The 20,938-nt window shown below is 36.8% G+C and overlaps 1 protein-coding gene across 9 annotated transcripts in view; it reads right to left on the bottom strand.

Annotated features, from left to right (window-relative positions):
- Positions 1-20,938, bottom strand: part of LOC115976210 (calcium-transporting ATPase 8, plasma membrane-type-like) — an 84,610-nt gene that overhangs the window by 36,276 nt on the left and 27,396 nt on the right. For 5 of the 9 annotated variants that reach the window (XM_031097369.1, XM_031097358.1, XM_031097367.1 and 2 more), the window contains exons 5-6: positions 16,550-16,634; positions 760-821 (exon numbers count right to left, since the gene is read on the bottom strand). The gene's annotated coding sequence lies outside the window, so the exon portion shown is untranslated. Of the gene's footprint in view, positions 1-759; positions 822-1,113; positions 1,269-1,673; positions 1,862-16,549; positions 16,635-20,938 lie in introns of those variants that run through there. The other 4 variants (XM_031097362.1, XM_031097364.1, XM_031097359.1 and 1 more) reach the window with 2 other exon arrangements.

Below are 20,938 nucleotides of genomic sequence, written 5' to 3'. Positions count from 1 at the left end.
TTTTGATTGTTCTGAGTTTTAAAACTATAGTATTGATCACTATTCACCTTTCACAACTGATATTTTATGGAAATTGAGAGGTTATTTGTAAAGTTGTTCTAGTAATTTTTTTTTTTAAATATGTGTGGATGAAAATATGTGTGAAAATATGTGTAAAATTATTTAAAAATTGAAAACATATATTTAAAGTTTAAACACATATACCGAATGGATCTGATTTTCATATAAGAGACCGGACTGGATTGCACTCAAAATCATAAATGTGGCTGAACAGTGAATACCAAAACCCGTTTGGTCAACGAATTTGGGAATAATGAATGAGGGCAATTTCATTTATAGCCGAAAGAATTAAAACTCTGAAATCTATAGAAAAATAAGCAATCGTGCGTGAATGTTTTGCTTTATTCTGGGTATAATTTCATCTTAAGAAAAAAAAAAGTTTAAAATGAAATTTCCTAAACTTGAAATTTTTAATTGAAAGATTCTGATTATCTAAAAATTTGTAATTATATAACCAAAAAAAAACATTTAACTTTAAGCAATAAATAATAATTAAACAAATTCCGGCGGAAATTGAATATAGTGACCCAGAGAGAGGGAGGGAGCAATTGGGGGAAGAAGCAATATTTCCTTTTCCGTCATGTTTTGGCGAAAAGTAAAATCATACTTGGACGATTAATATTCAGACCAAATATCTTTGGCAACTCACAAACTTTCTAATGAAATAAAAGTGCATGAAAAGTCCACTGAGATACATACCTTTAGCTTTCAGTTGCTCGAATAGATTATCTTGGGTGTTGAAAGAAAAATCACAATAACCCCTGCATCGCCAAAAATCGAGCTTATGAGATGCCTCTTCCTCCAATATGTATATTTTCTTCTTTAAAATCTTCATATATGCATCAAAAAGATGTATTTGAAAAGATCCCATATATTGATCCGCACTTTAAATGAGATTAAAAACTATAAATGATCAGTGGATTCATCGTGCTAATTATTAAATGAGAGAAGATTAGAAGGCATATATATATATATATATATAGTACTGATTCAGCAAAAAAAAAAAAATTATATATATATATATATATAGTACTGCTGATTATCAAGATTTACTTTGAGATGAATGCATTTCTTCAACAAAAAAAACAGAGAGAGATGACTGAGATAATTAATCTTCAGTGGAAGATGATTTCTTTTTTTTTCTTTTTTTTTTTTGGAAAAGTGGAAGATGAAAAGCTTTGCGACAAGAAAAATGCCGGCCTGTTTGATAGCTCAACTATAACTATTATTTTCATATTTTAAACAACATCACATACATTTTTACACATTTTTTTCATCTATATATATATCAAAAATATCCAAACAATATTACTCAAACTCTTCTACCAAACAAATCCTAAAAACGCATTTTTTGTGAAAAAAAAAAAGTATACGTGGAGACATGCACGCATCTTTGCCAACTGTCTCATCGACAATCTGACATAAATTCATGTGAAAAGCATTAATACTTGCAGTAGTGTTCTTATTATATTCTTGCCTTCCTATTCCCACCAAAAACATTGTTACAGCTTGCAGAGTCTTCGAAAAGTAATACTGATCGAGCATCGTTAAACGGTTAAAGCCGCGCATGTACACTACAAACATTAAAAAAAAAAAATAACGAGAATACCCACACGCATTTAAGAAGGTGTTTGGATTGGGCTGTTTTGAGTTATATAACTCAAAACTGATAACTCAAAACTCAAATTTCGTGGACCTACTGAGTTGCATTTTGTTTGGCGTTGTTTTCAGTCATGGTTTCTAAAACTTGTTTCTCAAAAATTTGAGATATGGGAATGAAAACTGAGAACAGGTTTCATGGTGTTTTCAGTTTTCAAAAACAGGATTTGATAGCATTTTGGTTATTATTTCATCTATGTGGGACCCGGTGGCAGTATATAGTTACAACCAGCACAATAACAAGTTCAACTAACAGCACCTATAACGGAAAAAGACAAAAGCTATTGCAGGCTGTGGGCTCCATCAAAAAGTGAAAAAAATTGGGAACTAAGATGTGGGGCACGGTTTTGAAATATTGAAGCCAAACAACTTTTTTCAGTTTTGGATTTTGAGTGAGATAAAGTTTTGAGAATTGAGTTATGTTTCTGAGTCACGTGTTTTGAGTTTAGAGTTTTGAGTTTTGAAATACTTCCAATCCAAACACCTCCTAAATTCCCGCTTTCTCATTCATAAACAAATCTTTTACAACGAAAGCGCAAACCCATCCAGCAAGTAAAGAAAATTCATCGTGGTACTGGTACAACTCTAAAGGGAATTAAATTAATCAAAGTAACCCCATCTGGGCAAAACCATTTTTTGAGAAAATCTTCACCTGTTTACCAGTTTACGTACTCCTGTTGCTTCTCTTTCGGTGTATACCTTGCGTGAATAGAATAAAGGCAAGGCATGGAAAGAAACGAAGAAGAAAAAGGCTCTCTCACGTATCCATAAGTGGAAACCCCTCTAAGTTTAAAGTTGTCCCGATGTAGGTATAGTAAACCCTATATATGTTCTCTTAAAAAAAAAAAGGCTATGAAACACGAAATTTCCACTTGAGATTTCATACCCAGTCTCGCTGCTTTTGTATTTTAGTGGGCCAAAATGAGATATAATGCCTAAACCGACATCCTGTATCTTATAATAAGGGTTTCCCTTGGGCCTTGATCATCTCATCGAATAGCCAACCCATGGGCTTATTCCCAAGCACACATGGATGCCACATGCATGCCACGTGGCTCCGAAGTAAGCCGCATGAACCATAATCTGAATCCAACAAAATCCCACAATGGCATGTATATTATGTCAACTCGCCTTTAATAAAATTTGTTATTAGGATTAGAAAATCGTCCTTCTTTGACATATTTGGAGGCACCCTCATGGCATTTTGTGTCGACCACAGCCGCGGGGCTCCACATTGTCGACAGAATGTTCAGGATGTTCATACGAACCCTTAGACTTGCAAAAATAAATAAATAAATACATATACACGTAATTATTTTTTAATTGACTTGTTTTGTTTAACCTTAAAAAAATATATTGCACATGAGAATTTTAAAATTTTGGGTTCGACAAAAATAAGAATAATGCTAACGACGCAACAAAAAACCATAATAATTTTATAACATTCTTAAATTAGCATGCTAACTCACACATTGGCTCACCACAATCTCAAATTTAATTTTTTTTAATGATATGGCATACCAATTTGGGAATATTGTGAAATTGTTATGGCTTTTTGTTGTTCTTAGCATTACTCCAAAATTAATATTGGCTCTCAAATATAATCCTTAACCTCTTAAAAATATATTTATTTATTTATTTGTCTCAGACAACAATAATAAAAATTAGCTCAAATAACAATAAAAATAGCCCAAACAACAACAAAACTTCTTATATATCAAAACTCTTAATCATTCAAATTTGTAACTTCTTCAACTCATTCCATAAAAATAATACCCAAGTTCAATTTCCTAAAAACAATGCCAGATACCATGAGTTCTCTTCGGTAGTGCTAGCAACTTTGCTCTCTTTGGTTTTGCAATTGTAACATTGATAATGAAACTATCATGTAACGATTTCAAACTTTGAAAACTTGTAGAAAGAAATTGTAAAACTCCATGCATTTGTATGTGTGTGTGTTTTTCTTTTTAATGTCAATATATATTTAAGGTTTTTTTATATCAAATTTTATATAATTTGAGTTTATTAATGATTACTCTAGAAAAAATTTCTAGAAAAAATTCCTAATTCGGTTTTTGATGCAGTCAGTTCTTTTGATAAAAAGTTTCTAGTGTATTGAGGGAAAGGAATTACTAGCAGAAGCCTGCTCGATTTGAGGATCTAATTCCAATCAAAAGCACGCTTAGTCTAGTGGCTAGAGGATGAAGACAGGCCTCTTTAGATTCGAGCTAAGTGAGGACAGTATATGGAAAAGGGTGGTCCTTAAGGTCAACTAATGGATGCGAATATGATTTCCAAAGTAATTCCAAAGCAATCCTTCATAAGATGCCTAGCAAATCCAAAATAGATTATCAGACAAGGATCGATTAATTGCTACAGTGGGGTTTTAGTGGTGTTTCTTAGATTATGTTTAGTAAAAGTTTTTGTTTTCTATTTTCAAAAACTTGTTTTTGGGAATATAAAGAAAAAAAAATTTCTTGTATTTTTTAAATCAAAAACATGTTTGGTTAATTAAAATTAAAAATATAGTTTTTTGAAAAAAAAATAGAAAATACTAAAATATGTTGTTATTAGAATTTAAACTTTAATGCTAACTCATTAAATAAAATAAATTCATTAAATTAAATGTGTGTTTTTATTGACTTTTGAAAATTAGAAATTGAAAACAGCATTTTGCATATTTTCAGTTTCCTTTACAAACTGAGTTTTGAGAACAGATTTTGTTTTCTGTCCATTTGAGGTTGCCAAATAAGTTTTTTAGTCTCAAAAATAAAAAATTGTTTTTGAAAACAAAAAATAAGAGAAAAAAACAGTTATCAAATATACTGTAAGGACATGATTCTTTTGCGGCCCAATGATGATGTTGGGCTCGCACATGAAAGATCCCTCACAATATGATTTGTAGAGAGTGGGCTTGAAAAACTAGCCGTTGGTCACGGGGCGATGTTCCGGTCTTGATTTTAGAGGAATTCATATAGAAAGAGGAGTTGGGTTTGAACATTTAAGCCCTACAATGTCGCATCCTGTGGGGTTGGACTCCTCGGACTGGATTCGAGGATCATTAAGGTCTTACCCCGGTTACCCGACGGGGGGGTTTTCTGTGATGTGCAGGTGTTCTCCTGATGTTTTCCCCCATGGAACCCTTTCTTTTGGAGGTGGAATGGGAGCCTCCCTCTAGATTTACTTACTTTTTTCTTTTATACTCGCCTGCGTTAGCTGTCCTTCGTCCACGTGTAGGGTCAACCTTTACAAGACTGATATTTGTCCCATCAGTCTAATCCCAGAATTGTTGGGGATGATTGATAAAACTGAAGAATACGGCTCTGCTAGGTGCAGAGTCTTATCTGGGAAGGGTCATAAGGGTAACTTTTCCAAGATATTTTAGGTCTCTTTTCAAGTTTAGTCCTATACCAGTTTTACCCCTTTTTTCCGGTGGGATTTTGGATCTGTCGAGGACTGAACTGTCCTCGGCTGTATTCCAAAACTGTCTTGTGCTCTATGTTATCGGGCTTGGGCCATAACTCTCCTCGGCTTGGGCCTTCGGACTCTCCACGAGCAAATGTGCCTGGCCCATAAATTATTGGGCCCCACATATACCCTTAGTGTCTTTTATGTAGATACAAAATTGAGAGTTGAGAGCACTTGTTTTTCTAAATTACAGAGTCAACTACCATTTGAGGATTTTTTTTAGTGCTCTAGCCTTTAATGTTAGCTACTCTATTTCTGTGTGTTAAGGTCATTTCGTAGGAGCTCATGCAATGGAAAGTAATGCAAGATTAATTTGGTTAATTGGTTATAAATTGAAATTTCTGCTGCATAACTGATTTGGGGTCTAAACTACTTATCCTCTAAATTTAGCGTCAAAGCATTGGATTTTACCTCCTAAAGTTTAGAGTGTTTGGATTTTACAATTTGAAGTTTCAAAATTTTGATTTTACACCCCCCAAAACTTCAAGGCATAAAATCCAAATTTTAAAACTTTCAAGTGTAAAATTCAAGCACCCAAACTTTAAAAGTGTATTTCACAATTTAGCCTAAAAAAAAAAAAAAAAAGACGAATAAAAGTACTCAAACAATTCAATGCCATGGGTTATTGGGTTTTGGACACGTTCACGTAGACTAAGCTAATTTTAAAAGGTTCAAAGTGTAAAACCCTGAAGGTAATCCTCAATAAAGAGCCTAAAAATTGTACTAATGAGAAAGACAAATTTTGGGTTATTGGGTTTTTTAAAATTTTAGTTTCCAATTAAAAAAACCATGCTGAATCTTGTAAGTATGGATTAGATGGTGATGTTGACCTTCAAGCAACCTATAATAAGCTTTCTTTAAAGAATTCATGAAACTTCCTAAAACATCTAGGACAGCTATTAATTTATTAAAGATATAAAAGGGGTTCAACATGAAAACGAGACATTGGTATTGTAGGGACACGATTATTTAGCGGCCCAAGAATGACATTGAGCTCGCAAGTAAAGGGCCCTAACAATATGATTTGTAGAGAGTGGGCTTGAAAGGCAGGACCTTAGTCACAGGTTAGCGGTTTAATCAGGGTTTCTATGGAAGCTAATCTATGGGTGGACTTGGCTTGACTAGCTAAGCCTTCCATTAGTACGGATTGTGGGATTTAAGTCTTCGGACAACGTCCGAGGAGCCTTGTATCCTTCCTTTTCTTCCCTTTGCAGGATTTTTCCTTCTCCTCGGGATCCCTTTCTCCTTCGCTTTCTTTCCCTTTTATACTAGTGTTTATTTCCCCTTTTAGTGTCCACGTGTAAGTTTTACTTTCTGGGGTGCAGACCTGTCCTGTCAATCCATACCTAGAGTGGTTGGGGGTCGTTGGAAAAGTTAAATGGCATGGTTTGGAGCATGGGCTTGTCAGATGCAGGATTCTATATTATGATGTTGGCAGCTTTCTCCCTTGTCCTACCCCTGTACTGAGTTTGCCCTTTTCTTCAGGCGTTTTGTGAGGTGCTGGGCATAAAATTGTCCTCGGCCATGTCCTCGTGCCCTTCTTGGGCTTTCATTATGCGTCCTCGGTAATAGCTCTCCTCGGCTTAGGCCTTGGGCCCTAATGTAGAATGGGCCTGGGTCACGAATTCTCTGGCCCCACAATAACCCCTCAAAATCCTGCTGCCCAACTCTTAGTTGGGGAGGAGGGTTTTGGTAATGTTGGGCCCACATCATGACTCACTCAAATTCGGTACTTTACTGATGTTTGTGTTTTTCCATTTGCGTGGGAGATGTGCGGAATTAAGAGGCATCCCTTTAGTTTTTACTCACGCGGTGTCCTTTGACGTTCCAGTGCTCGAGGCGTGCCTTCACGAGGATCTTCAAATCTTATGGTCACAAATGGTGCTGGAAATTGAGCCAAAACCATCTGGTTCGTAGAATTTCTTGGAAACCTGCATAAATTAAATGCCACCACCTTGCCCTTTATATAAATAGGATAGGAGGTTATTCCCTTTATATATAAACCTTTCGGCTCTCTTCAAAATTATAATTCTTCAGCCATAATCACAGTCTCCATACCCAGTTCTATCCACCCTTAGTGCAAATATGTTTGAGGCACGGGCAGGGGTGAAGGATCTACACCCGCCACAGAGGCACCAGGTCCTTCCGAGACTCAAGGTGGTGCGGTCTGGACAGGGGAGACATAGATTCAAGATAATCCTCCATTTTGACAAGGGGGGAAATGGTATTTCTGCCTCTTTCAGTCAAAATCCGAAGCAGGTACTGGTCGCACCAGATTCTTGGTACGTCAGAAGTAAGGTTTTCCGCCATCAGCGCCGTCTGCTCTATCGCAGGCGTGGCTAACATGGAGGCTCATCAACTTCTGGCTCCCTGCACCTTTTCTTCCAAGGTGCTAGCCCCATGTTGCCGAGTTATGGGCATGTAAAAGTATTGAGGAATGGTTTCCGTAGACAACGTGCTGGAACTGCTACATCTCTCCTTTCTGCGCCTCTTCCTCTGTTTTTATTTTTTTTATTTTTTTTATTTCCTTGTATTTTTTCTTTTTGCTTATGTAGTTTGTTTCAGTATGAGCTTATTTAAGCTCTTTCATTGTACGCTGTACTGTTTCTTTGTCTTAATAAGAAATGGATTTGTTTCCTTTTAAATACTTTTCTTTTCTGCAACAACTACTTTGTGAATGGGATACTATATGTGTATTTTCCTTTAATGATACTTAGAGCAAGAAACCTTGAAACAGAATCCTACTAATTTGAACTTATCGACATTATCAAGTATAATAATGCTAATTCCCAGTAGATTAAACTCATGAAACTAACCGAGATAACAGCTGAGTGCTCCGTAATGCATGCGAGGTGACCGTCCGAGAACGATAAACTCTAAATAAACCATCCGAGAGGATTGCCGAGCAGTGAGGGACTTTGGCCGTGTTTTTGATAACACCTGACCCTATAACAGTCGCATCAGTTCCCTTGGTATTGAGGATCCGAGGGTAGACTGGGGATTCCATTCAGTCTAGGGATTAATCCAACTATCAATGGGTAACTCTTCTCCGAGGTAGATTCTAAGGGCCATATAACGTCCAAGTTGTGTCCAAACCCTGTATTTTTCCTCTTAAGTAGGTGGTTTCCCCAGAGGCTTGAGTCCAAGGACCATACAAGGTCTTCGTTCTGTCCAAAACTTGTGATTTTTCTTCTAAGTAGTTGGTTTCCCCAGAGGCTTGAGTCCGAGGACCATACAAGGCCTTGGTTCTATCCAAAACTTGTGGTTTTTCTTCCAAGCAGTTGGTTTCCCTAGAGGCTTGAGTCCGAGGACCATACAAGACCTTGGTTTTGTCCAAAACTTGTGGTTTTTCTTCTAAGTAATTGGTTTCCCCAGAGGCTTGAGTCCGAGGACCATATAAGGCCTTGGTTCTATCCAAAGCTTGTATTTATTTATTTATTTATTTATTTATTTTTCGAAGGTTAGCCCCTCGACCAAGGTGGGGGGAGTTAGCTTGACATTAGAAGCCCCTGGAATTGCCCGTGCCATTGGCACTGCGAGGCGTAGCCCCTAACGGAAATTTATGTCGGAGCAACAACAACATGTCGTTGGAAATGAAGGAACCTTCGCAGACCTTTGCTTGACGGTGGCTCAACTCCACCGCCACCTGTGCCAACGCGCAAGCCTTCCCCACAGACAGCGCCAATTGTAGGGACACGATTATTTAGCGGCCCAAGAATGACATTGAGCTTGCAAGTAAAGGACCCTAACAATATGATTTGTAGAGAGTGGGCTTGAAAGGCAGGACCTTAGTCACAGGTTAGCGGTTTAATCAGGGTTTCCATGGAAGCTAATCTATGGGTGGACTTGGCTTGACTAGCTAAGCCTTCCATTAGTACGGGTTGTGGGATTTAAGTCTTCGGACAGTGTCCGAGAAGCCTTGTATCCTTCCTTTTCTTCCCTTTACAGGATTTTTCCTCCTCCTGGGGATCCCTTTCTCCTTCGCTTTCTTTCCCTTTTATACTAGTGTTTATTTCCCCTTTTAGTGTCCACGTGTAAGTTTTACTTTCTGGGGTGCAAACCTGTCCTGTCAATCTATACCTAGAGTGGTTGGGGGTCGTTGGAAAAGTTAAATGGCATGGTTTGGAGCATGGGCTTGTCAGATGTAGGATTCTGTATTACGATGTTGGCAGCTTTCTCCCTTGTCCTACCCCTGTACTGAGTTTGCCCTTTTCTTCAGGCGTTTTGTGAGGTGCTGGACATAAGATCGTCCTCGGCCATGTCCTCGTGCCCTTCTTGGGCTTTCATTATGCATCCTCGGCAATAGCTCTCCTCGGCTTAGGCCTTGGGCCCTAATGTAGAATGGGTCTGGGCCACGAATTCTCTGGCCCCACAGGTATAATAATCAAAATGTCTCTCACGTGGATAAGATAAAAAGTTTAGAGAACTTGATTTGTTTGGGACAAAATTGGAGAGTCTGTTTAGTGCTAAACTTGATGAAGTACTTAACTCTTAAAAGCCTAGTTTTGATAAGTTTGGCTTATAATATATTTGGGTAAGCAAGACCATCTAACCCATCAACGTCAGAGTCCCCTACTTCTATGGAAAAATTTATGTTTGAACCCCCAATTGATTTAAGTGAAAAAATGCCAATTTAGCTAGGGTAGACACTGGTAATGATCTATAAATGAAATTCAAGTTATAAATCCATGTCTAGATCCCCTCCTAGGCAACAAAATAAATAAGTTTGTGTTTACCTGTCAACATCATGGTGTTGTTGGGCATATTAGACCAAATTATTTTAGGCTTAGGTCTTAGTTAACTCCCTTTCTAGTTAAATGTTCACCTAGAAAGCAAAGCAGTCCTAAGACAACTCTTTTTTTTTCCACCATTATGGTTCTGCGTAATACACTTGTCCCAATTTTTTTAAAATTAACTTAGTCTAGAGCACAAAATCATGTGCCTCTACCTGGTGAGCTGTTAAGAGATCTTAGTTTTTTAACTCTATTTTAGAGGAATAAAAATGCCTCTCGATTAGCTCATAGGCACTCTAGGACCAATTCCTCCCCACCTTCACAACCCAAGACTCAAGTTGTATGGGTGAAGAAGGATTCCAAGAATTGAGTATCATTTTGCATGTCCTCTGCTTTAATACTTCTATCTTGTGTTGGGCATACTCTTTTTGACTAATTTGGATGCATATCATTTTGCATCAATCATCCTAGGAGTCTATGAATGTTATTGTATACTTTCCATGCATTGCAATTTCATATTTTCGTTTGTTTTTGCACTTTTGAGTGTATTTTTGGTTTTGTCAAAAATAAAACTTTATTTGACCAGAGTCTGTTTTAGTGTGCATTTTATAGTTTACACTTGCATTTGTAATTTTGTATTCCCTAGTTAGTTTGAGCTAAGTTCTGCCGCATGTGAGTGCTTGGTAGGCAATCAATTTTGTAATTGGCATGTATGTGACTCAAGTCAAAGGCACTCACTAGAAACTCTAGAGAGAATGGCTTAAATATACTCTCAGAACTGTATATATTATGACCCCATGCAAAATAGAAAAAGTTGGTGTTCCTATACTATATAAGCAAAAGGTGAACACTACATGATTATAGGGTATTTGTGTGTTGATAAAAAAAATAATAATAATAAATAAGCCAAAGATTGAAAATAGCTAGGTGATCATCAAACACATTACACTTATTGGCATCTAGTTAGGGGGAGTACGTGTTAAGTACCTCATGGAGAATAGTGTTTGTGTCTAGGCATTGTGGTCATTAGCTATGCGCCTATGCTAGTTGTATAATTGATTTCATATGATGCATATATCGCCGTACCTCACGAACTTAACGTTTTAAACTCGCACATTAATTTATTTTCACACACTACACAGAAGTTTATGCAATAGTCTATCTATTGCCCAACTAATGCGTACATGTTCAAATTTGGTTGCATAAGCGTACGTGTGGAAGAAGTGTTGGACTTTGAGTAGTACCTTGACTAAAAATTTAAGAATTATGTCCAGCTCATTGACCGCTTGAGTAAAGAAAGGTAAAGAAGTGTGATAGAATAGTTAGATGTGCATAGTTTCAAACTCATAACGTATACCCATGAAGAATTGATACAGGTGCACTCTTTTGCGATGCGCATTGATACAATTTTGGCCTTACATAGTGTCTTGATGATAGATTCAAATAATGCCAATTGATCTTAGAGGAAACGCATGCAACTGTGGAAGGTAGTAATACTTTCGCCAGGTTCTTGTCGGGGTTGATACAAGGCAATCATAAGATTATACTCTCTTGCACCACCAGATCCAGAATATTGGGAAGTAAGCATATTTCAAACTCCTTTGAATGTGTTACATCTAGGTTATCCACGGGTCGAGCTGGGTCAGTTTTGGACCCAGCCCAGACTCGACCCGCTGACGTTGGGTGGAGGGCGGAGGGACCCAAAACCGACCGCCGACGTCAATCAGTCTGGTTGGTTTTGGGTTCAGGTGGGTCGGTTTGGTCGGTAGTAAAGTTAACCGGAAATTACAAAATTTCACTAGGAACTACAAATTTTTAGCCTAAATTTGCAAATTTTTGTTGAAATTTATTGTGATTTGACCAAATCTGGCTAAATCCTACGAGATCTAGTTGAGATCTCACTAGATTTGGCTTGATCTTGCCAGATTTGGCCGGATTTCGTATATAGCTCTGGTTAGGTCAAGTGGCTCGGGTTTTGGAGAAGGAAACCCACCAGTGTCAGTTCCTGAAAACAAAAACCTGCCGCCGACCGACTAGAGCTTCGGTTCAAGTCGAAATCAGGTCGAAGTTGGCCAGTTTGACTGAGTTTTTGGGCTTCGGTTAGGTCTGGACAGCCCTAGTTGTATCCCCCAAATTCAATGTGAACAACAGGAACAGAGGTGTTGCAAAGCCAATTGATAATTTGATGGTTGGTGTCATCCCAATCTTTATGGAAAAAAACATAGGCATTAATAATTTCACCTCTCTGAGTTCAAGAGCCTTGTGTTGCCCAGTCACATAAAGCCATAACTTATGACTTGAGAAAGCTACACATAGCTTGAGTCTAGTGAGAGTAGTTGTTGCGATAAAGGACGACTTGAATTAGAAAAGAGATCTCTTGTTATGCCATAGAGAAAGCTCAAGTGCAAAAAAGGATTGTAAAAATGAAAATTAGGATGTGAAAATAGTTAGATGTGCATAGTTTCAAACTCATAACGTATACCCATGAAGAATTGATACATGTGCACTCTTTAGTGATGTGCATTGATACAATTTTGGCCTTACATAGTGTCTTGATGATAGATTCAAATAATACCAATTGATCTTAGAGGAAACACATGCAACTGTGGAAGGTAGGAATACTTTCGTTAGGTTCTTGTCAGGGTTGATACAGGGCAATCATAAGATTATACTCTCTTGCACCACTAGATCCAGAATACTAGGAAGTAAGCATATCCCAAACTTCTTTGGATGTGTTGTATCTAGGCCTGTCCACGGGTTGGGTTGGGTCGGTTTTAGACCCAACTCGGACCCGGCCCGCTAACATCAGGTGGAGGGCGAAGGGACCTAAAACCGACCGCTAATGTAATCGATCGAGTCGGTTTTGAGTTCGAGTGGTGCTCAAGTCCATTCGGTCGATGATAAAGTTCACTGTAAACTGCAAAACTTCACTAGAAATTGCAAATTTTTTCCCGAAATCTGTAAATTTTTGCTAAAATTTGTTGTGATTTGGCCAGGTCTGGCTAAATCCCGCCAAATCTGGTCGAGATCTCGCTAGATCTGGCTTGATCTTGTCGAATTTGGCCGAATTTCATATATAGCTCCGGTCAAGTCAGGTAGCTTGGGTTTTCGAAAAGGAAACCCACCACTCGACCCGTCGGTGTCAGTTCTTGAAAACAAAGACCCGTCGCCGATCAACTGGAGCTTTAGTTCAAGTCGGAATCAAGTTGAAGTTGGGTGGTTTGGTCGAGTTTTTAGGCTTCAGTCAGCTCTAGACAGCCCTAGTTGTATCCCATAAATTCAATGTGAACAACAAGAACAGAGGTGTTGCAAAGCCAATTGATAATTTGATGGTTGGTGCCATCCCAATCTTCATGGCAAAAAACATAGGCATCAATAATTTTACCTCTTTGAGTTCAGGAGCCTTGTGTTGCCCAGTCTTACACATGGAGGAGTATTATGACAGCTTAAGAGGTAGTGAAAAAAGGTATGAGGTGACACTTGGACAACAAGGATAATATCCGCATCTGGTCAGATAAATGGCTCCCTTCCCCACCCTCATATAGGGTGATTTCACAAGTGCACATCCTAAATGGGAATGCTAAGGTCAGCGAGCTTTTCGATAAAGAAAAGAGAGTGTGGAAAAATCAGTTTGTTAGACAGGTCTTTTGTCCCCAGGAGGTAGACTTGGTGCTAAGCATCCTTCTGAGCCTCAGACTACCTTCGGATAAGAGTATTTAGGCTGGCACCTCGAATTAGGGGTGTCCACGGGTCGGGTTTGTGCCCAACCCGGACTCGACCCGCTCAGGTCGGGTGGGAGAGAATCAGACCCACAATCGACCACCGATCAACACGGGTCGAGTCGGATCGGATTCTAAAAAACGATCGATCGGTTCGGTTGAAACCGACGAACGGTGGCGACAAGCGGAGAAGAACGAACCATCGTCGGATTTGGTTTGAGGAGAGTGAAACCTTATCGATTTGAGCTTAAACATCGTCGGATCTAAGCCAAAGTTACCGATCTAAGCTTACATGTCACTAATCTGAGCTTAAACGTCACCGATTTGAGCGATGTTTTGAAAAATATTGCCGAATTTGAGCCAATAATCATCGGATCTTAGTAGATCTAAGCAAAATCGACGCCGATCTAAGTGAAAAATGGCTAATCGTTGATGGACCTGAACGGAGGAGGCTTTCATCTGAAGTGGTGGTCGGGCGGGTTAGGTGGCTGCGGTTTTAGGGGAGAAAACCCGCCACTCGACCCGCCGGAATCGGGTTTGGAGGATTGAGACCCGCCGCCGACCGCCAAAGTCGTCAGGTCGGGCGGTGAGCGGGTCGGTCCAGGCGGGTTTCTCGATTTGGTCGGGTAAACGGGTTGCATGGACACCCCTACCTCGAATGGTAAATTCACAGCTCATAGTGCATATAAACTTCTCATGGAGGAGGTTTGGAGTGTAAGTGGATGGAAAAGTTTAGATGGTTCGGCAATGAGGCAAGTATGGAAGAGTATATGGAGTATGAAGACTCCTAACAAAATCAGAAATTTTGCCTAGAGGGCATGATGGGACATCCTAGTCACCAAGGTAAACTTAAAGAGGAGACCTATTACGGATGATGACCTCTGTAATGACTGTGGGAATGAGGCTGAAACTAGTTACCATATGTTCTAGTTTTGTGACAATGTCAAGGAAGTTTGAAGCAATAGCAAGTTGGTGTTCCCTTTTCAAATAGATAGTAAGTGGAGTTTTATAGATATGATTTGGCAGATCGTCAAATATAGTCCCAGAGCTCCAGTTTAGTTGAGAAGACTCTGACTTTCTGCTAGGAAATCTGGAAGTCTAGAAACATTGCACGACATGGAGGCACTCGCAGACCGGGTAAGGTAATTGTACGAAACTCATTATCCTTGGTGGAGGAGTATCAAGCTGCAAATGAAGTTGACCATCTAAACAACCCTATTGAAGCGGTCAAGTGGCACCTTCCAAAGCCACCTAGGTTCAAGATGAATATGGATGGGGCTGTATTCACAGAGTTGGGTGCAACAGGCATGGGTTTGGTTATAAGGGACTTGGAGGGGAAAAGTGATGGCAACTATGAGCAAGAAGACCCTAGTACCCCTGACAGCGCTAGAAGCTAAAGCAAAGTCCATGGAGGTAGCGGTTCAATTAGCTTGGGAGATGGGGTTCAGAGAGGTGACTTTCGAGACATACTCCCTAATCCTTTGCAAAGTTCTTACAGGTTCCATAGAGGCTCCTTCCTCTATTGAAACTATTATTGCTCGCATTTTGTCTTTAGTTCAAAATTTTAGATTTTTACTTTTTCACATGTCAAACGGCAAGCAATAAGCTTGCCCATATTCTAGCCTAGTTTGCAAAATAGATTGGTAACTTTGTTTGTTTGGTTGGAGGAAACTCTAGCCTCATTAGGTACACGTGTACTCAGGACAGGATGTAATTCGCTCTTTTTCTTTGTTTAATAAAAGAGAAGCACAGACTTTCTATAACAAAAATAATAATAATAAAATAAAACTAATTTTTTAAAGTTTCTAATTTTCTTTTTCTTTTTCTTTTTTACTGAAAAAAGTAGAATCATTTTATTAAAAAAATAAAGTAATAAAAGGGTAAGCATAAGGGGGTCCACGGGCTAGCTATGCAGAATTAGCTAGACGGAAAGTTTTTAATTTTCTTTTTTTTAAAACTATAACATTCTTTTTTTTTTTTTTTAGAAACAAACACATATAGGAGGCAGAAAAAAAGAGAATAACATATAGGAGGTAGAAAAAAAGAGAATAGGTTCTAATACAAAAGCACACCATCACAATGAACAGAAAAAAGAGAGAACCGAGAAATTAAAGATTGGAGTTACTTATAGAAAGTTTTATATGTGCCAGGTATGCTCATGCTATGTTATATTAAATTGCTCATTTGTCTTTTCACTTTTACTTTTTCTTATAATAATAATAATAATAAATATTAATATTGTCACTGTCGTTTCGATAAAATATTCAGCCAAAAAAAAAAATCGTTTCAATAAAATAAAAATAAAAGTAAAGAAGAGTTACGCTATGGGATAAAAAAGTAATGACGGATGTTCCTTAATAACTATAAATTGTACCATCTAATAAAAAGAAAAATTTATATATTGACAACAAAAATAAAAAAACACACAAATACATAAAATTTATAATGATTTTCTATGAGTTTTCATATTTTAAAATCGTTGCATAATAGTCTCATTATCAATGCTACAAGCTACATCTTTTTCAATATATACAACCAAGCAATCATTCATCTATTGAATGTAGAACAAATTATAAAACAAAATTTAATTTTATTGGCATAAAAAAATTTTAAATTATTATATAAAAAAAATTCAGGTCAGGTGGCGTCACCCTGACCTTAAGGTGGCGTCACCCCTGATAAAAAGTGATTTGAGGATGACCTCATCAACATTTCATCCATCTTTCTACAACATTCATGTTTTTTTGGGGGTCTCTACAACATTCATATGAAAGAAAGATAGAAGTTCTTTCTTTAATACAATGAAAAAAAAATTAAATACTATGCATAGGAATACTAAGACGTGCTCAAAAACTCGAACTAATTAATAAACATAAGGCTGAAGTAAATAACTTAAAAATTGAAACTAACCTTTTGCAGAGAACAAATGAAGCGCATGCATGCACTGGAAAATATATATTCCTTGTTTAAATTCTTCAGAAGCTTTGGGCAAAATCTGTTTGGATGCGCAAGAGTGACATTCCATGAGAATGAGAAAGGTTGCAAAATTGTTTCAGACTAATTAGAAATAAACACTATAAAATGTCAACCACGAAGCCTCTTTTTCTCTCAACCGCAAAGAAACATATAAAAGAGAGTTTATATATATATATATATATATATATATAAAAGAGGAATATTGTTCTTCTCTCTTTCGGTAATTTGCTTTTGACTATGGTCGATTCTTTAAGTCTTTATAGAGCGAATGAATCTAAAACACGTATCGGATCAAAGTAAAGCAAAGAATAGTTGCAGTTGATATAAACAAATATCTGATCAAATCAAATTAACTTGATCTCCACATCTTATATTCATATAGAGAATAATTCGTTCGTTCATTCATTCTTATCTAAACTATCCCATCCATCCAACTACCAGCACACAGTTGACACGTAAAATCAAGATAGCACTTGTACATCCTTTGTTCCTTACTTTTTACAGCATAATATGTAACATTCCACCTAAATATTAGCTTTACATTCAATTTAGTTCTTCTATCTTCTCTGGCACAACTCAAAATAATTAAAGACGTGAAATAATGAAATTCGTGGGCATTTATTTAGCGGCGGATTCTGGGTAACGCGCATGGATATTGTGGTAGCTGATATAAATATTACGAGATCAATGTACTTAATTATGAGAGGATTCAGGATGCATATATATTCCTTGTATCTTATTATAAGTACATGCTGTTATAATGGTAAATTTACCACAGACCTCTCTCTCAGCCAAAAAACCAAAACACAAACAAAGAGATCTTAAACGCATGCACAAGTTTTAATGTTATATCATGGTTATCTAATACTACTTGCTTTAAAATAATTTTAAGATGATCGTATTTGTGTAGGAATACCGTGTCTTTTAGTGGTTTTTGGGTCAACAAACATTATGTCATTCAGTGGGCACACACTGTAAGGCTAAGAAATGAATACCAAAGATATATAAGTGTCGGCATTTTAAAGACTATACCATTAACTTGGCGTCGGTTAGTTGCTAGGAATTTGTTTCTCAAAAAAAAAAAAGTTGCTAGGAATTTTTTCGTTAAAATTTTATTAGTTTATTTACAGTTTTTTTAAAATTTTATATTTTTTCAAGTACAAATATAGAAATTGGACTTGCGGATGGGAATATGCTAGCAGGTCGGTATGAAGTGAAGAATAATGCTTTTCCTGCCCGTCACTTTCATGTAATATATGAAAGCAACTTGCATGGTAATCAAGGGTAACATTCATCCAAAAAAAAAAAAAAAAGTAATCAAGGGTAACAGATACTCCATAGCATTCTTAGAAGTCGGCAAACTATTCTCAAAAAAAAAAAAAAAAAAAGAAGTCGGCAAACATTTTAAAAAGTTGGTGCCCTTATTCCAGGGTGATCGTGACAATTATTTGGAAAAAACATAATAATAAAACATTACATAAAAGAACCACATAAAATCCTAAGAAAAAAGGTTCACGCGTTTTTTTTAACCAAAAAAAAAAGGAATAAGATTTTTTTTTTTTTTTTTGATCATGAGATTACAAATACAATTTTTTTCTTTATAAAAAAAATGCAAAACTAAAATTGATGACAAATAGGAGTAAAGTTGAAACATGGATGCCTTGTCTCCTTTCCAAGATGAGGAAGAAGTGCCAGACAAAAATAGTACTAGATGTGGTGGAAGTATTTTACTATCACTAACAAGGTGATTTCAAGCAATAATGAAATGGAAATGAAAAAAAAAAAAAAAAAAAAAGGAATGAACAATGTTGAAATACATTGTTAGTCACTAAAGTTTAGTCCATCAGTTCATGAGTAATGACCTTGAAGTTGAAAGTGGTCGTTTTTAATTTCTAACTGACTTAAAGTGATCAATGTGATTCTAACACTAAGAAAATAGAGATGAAAGAGAAATGGGAGGTACAACACTGAAATACATTGTTGTCCCTAAAGTTTAGCTCATGAGCAATTTTACTCTCTAAAATTTAAAACAATTGATAGCTATTTGAATGATATGGTCAAACTAAAAACTGACACACTATAGATATATCACTCCATATTAACCAAAGGTGTTCACTTTAAGTTTGTTAAAGACTAAAAACAATCACTTTAAACTTCAAAAACTAAAATTGCTCATAAACTTTTAAACTTTAAAAACCGATAGTATATATATATATATTTTTTTTTTGAGAAATGGGACCAATAATTTATTGTGACCTATGTTTAAAAAAAATCATCAATATTATATGGATATATAAACAAATATTAAATTAAGTATATAACTAATATATATAGACTCACACATCCTTATGACAAGAAAAACTCACATGAGATAGAGTGGGAGAGATGTACCATATGGTACTTCGATTGTGGGCTTATTGGTGTAGGGTATTTAGAAGTTTTAGGTTGAATTGACCATAGTATTGATTAACGTGATATCAAGGGAATTGCTCAGTCAAAAAAGAAAAAGAAAAAACAACAACAACAACAACAACCTGATGACTTTTTATTTCAAGCAAGTCGACAAACATAAAAGCTATGGTATTTGACAAAGAATTGGTGGATCCTTTCGGCTCAATTCTTTTCAAATCTCTCTTTGCTTTTTTTTTTTAATAAATTTTTGAGAACAAAAAAATCTGAATTTGAGAATACTTCAGTCTCCTTTTTAGAGAGAGAGAGAAAACCTGACACAGTCCCAGAATATTGCTTGCTCTCACAAAGGGGTTAGGTCCCATGCCCCTTTCTTTTTAGTTACTTCTTACCCACTACACGTGTTAATGAAAGCAGCAAAACAATTAATGAAGCACTATTTCTTTTTTTAGTCAAAAGATCAATTTCTTACAAATAACTTTTCATCTTAGGCTGTGTTTAGTTCCCATAAAATATTTTTCGAAAAATAAATATTTTTCAGAAATATTATTTTCGGGAAAGGAAAATATTTTCAAGTGTTTGGTTGTATTATGAAAATTGTTGTAAAAAATATTTTCATGTGTTTGGTTCTATTCTGAAAATGCTATTTTTCTACAAATTTTTCACATTTTCTCAGCTATTTTCTCAGCATCCAAACAAATTTTATTATAGAAAATTTCAAAATCACAGCCAAATCCCAACACCAGACACCACCGAAACTCCAATTCAACCCACGGCAGCAAATCCGGCAATCAAAAGCTACAACCACCAAAACACCACTACCATACCACCACAACAACAACAAAAATCAAAATCACACAGAGAGAGAGATCGGTGGGTCGAAGGCAAGATCGTGCGGAGGCGAGATCGTAGGTGAGATCGCGCGGAGGTGAGATCGAGCGACGAGATCGAGCGGCGCGGTGCGATCGATGCGGTGCTACGATCGACGAGACCGGTGCGATCTAGTGCGTGCGATCGTCAGACTGGAGCTCGGGGTTTGCCGGCGATGTCGAAGGCGTGATCTAGGCTCCCTTTTCTCTCTCTCTCTCTCTCTCTCTCTCTCCGGAAACCATTTGAAGTGAAAATAGGAACAGAAATGAATTTCCGTGGTCAAAGCCTCTTTTTTACGGTCAAATGAAAATGATTTCCAGAAAATTCTATTTTCAAAACCAACCAAACACCCGCATTTACAGAAAAGCATTTCCGGAAATGATTTTCACCCAAAACAAACACAGCCTTAGTGTGCATTTGGGAATGCGCTTCCCAAACGCCTACGACCACGTTTTGCGTTTTTATTTTATTTTATTATTTTTTTTATTTTTTAAGTCATGATGGTTGACCTTTCTCTCATGAACAGGGCATGTGTGTACTATTTACTGGACTTACAAACTTTACTTTTTTGCAATTTTTTCATTAAAAATGGGTTTTACGGTACTATTTACATATTTAAAATTTATTTTGATACAGTGTTTTCAGCTGTATCCAATTTGGATACCACTTATTTTGCTGAAAACTAAAAACAATAAAAAAATTATTGTTCACGCATTTGGAACTGTTCATAAGCCTAAAATTACTGTTCATGGATAATGAACAGTACCAGACGAGTGTCTAGGAAAAAAAAACGCAGAAAACGCAACGCAAGAAACCCAATACCCAAATGCCACCTTTAATGCTCCTACATGGCATGTTTAAAGTAAATTCTGGGGTGTAAATATGTCTAAAATAATGCAAAAAAATAATTTAAGGTTGTAATTTTGTGTAAGAATCTGAGTTTTCCCATAATTATGCTTTATTTGTTTTGAAGTAAAATATTTTTAGGAAAATGTTTTTTCATTTTTAGGTGTTTGTTTGCGTGTAAAATGTGGTTAATCTTGT

This window comes from Quercus lobata, chromosome 2, assembly GCF_001633185.2.
Source record: "Quercus lobata isolate SW786 chromosome 2, ValleyOak3.0 Primary Assembly, whole genome shotgun sequence".
NCBI classification, from domain to species: domain Eukaryota; kingdom Viridiplantae; phylum Streptophyta; class Magnoliopsida; order Fagales; family Fagaceae; genus Quercus; species Quercus lobata.
This window is presented reverse-complemented; position numbering and strand designations above follow the sequence as displayed.